The 1,401-nt window shown below is 40.6% G+C and overlaps 1 protein-coding gene across 1 annotated transcript in view; it reads left to right on the forward strand.

Annotated features, from left to right (window-relative positions):
- The window catches only part of LOC108764675 (glutaryl-CoA dehydrogenase, mitochondrial-like), a gene marked incomplete at its 5' end in the record, with an annotated part of 23,882 nt that overhangs the window by 2,780 nt on the left and 19,701 nt on the right, over positions 1 to 1,401 (forward strand).

Below are 1,401 nucleotides of genomic sequence, written 5' to 3' on the forward strand. Positions count from 1 at the left end.
CGCTACCGCCCCCGCCCGCGGACCCCGCGCCAACCACCCCGAAATGTGTCGCGGTACTATAACGCCGATAAAGAGACGGCGCGGTATTGTAACACAGATGCATCATTTTTAAAGAAAAAAATATATAAATATTCCTACCTTTTCTCCACAACTCCGCCTCTTCCTCTTTCACCCTCTTCCTCCTTCACCCTCGTCTTCTCTATTCGTCAGCTTCTTCTTGCACTTCCTCTTCTTCCTGCTGAGAAGCGAGGAAGTGCAAAAAATACTGGAACTCGTGAGACATGTTGAGGACGTCTACCATAAATTGCTGACACTCTTCATGAGTAACATTATTAATGTCGAATGGCAGAAGACCGCCTGCATCCTGCTGCTCCTCAGCAGCGTCACCATCGTTGACTTCGACGAGGGCTTCCTCATCGGGGGGAGCGTCACCCTCGTCGACCTCGATGAGGAAGCCCTCGTCGAGGACGTCCTCCTCGTCGAGGACGTCTTCAACGAGGACATCCTCCCCGTTGATGGCATCATCTTCGGCGAGGACATCCTCCTCGTCGAGGACGTCCTCTATATCGAGCTTTATTTTTTTTTTTAGATGGTGGCTCGTATTGCTTCATTTTTCACAAGTTTTTTTTTCACAAGTTTTTTTTTCACAAGTTTTTTCACAAGTGTTTTACAAGTTTTTTACAACTTTTTTCAGAAGTTTTTTTTTTCACAAGTTTTTTCACAAGTTTTTACAAGTTTTTTTCTACGCTGCACTATAAATTATTACTTTTACTTAACCACATAATGTGTAAAAGTATTCCACCATTTCACGTTAATACGTGGAATACTTTTACACATTTTACAAAAGAGAAGAAAAAAATTACTCACGTTCAAATACTTTCGCACGCGAACAAAGACTGACGCCGAGATGCATCCTTCCTGCAGCGAGCCTACCCGGGCCTTATCTATAGGCGATAGTTGTATAGAAAACAATTTAGATCAAAAGTGCCGTCACGAGAAAAGCTATCGCTTATATATCATTGCGGTACTCTTTATAATATAGCCTAAAGATCGCAATGCATTGCAACGTTGCTAAGTAGTGCGCATAATGATATAAAATAAAAAATCAATTTTAACCTACGAATTGCGCGCGTTTATTTTCACACCTGTTATTCCATTTTTTTTCTTTTTTTTCCATATACATACGTTTATACATACATACATACATACATACATACGTTTATACGTTCATACATACATACACATATATATGATTCGTGACACGACGCATAAGAACAGCGTCCACAGATGTTTACATAAACCAAGTGTGAGAGCACGTCGAGGCATAGGATGGATGGATGGAAGGAAAGCAAAGAAAATACATATATATTTTATGTGAACGACAAAATTTTTATTCACATA

This window comes from Trachymyrmex cornetzi, unplaced genomic scaffold, assembly GCF_001594075.2.
Source record: "Trachymyrmex cornetzi isolate Tcor2-1 unplaced genomic scaffold, Tcor1.1 scaffold1147, whole genome shotgun sequence".
Lineage (NCBI taxonomy): Eukaryota > Metazoa > Arthropoda > Insecta > Hymenoptera > Formicidae > Trachymyrmex > Trachymyrmex cornetzi.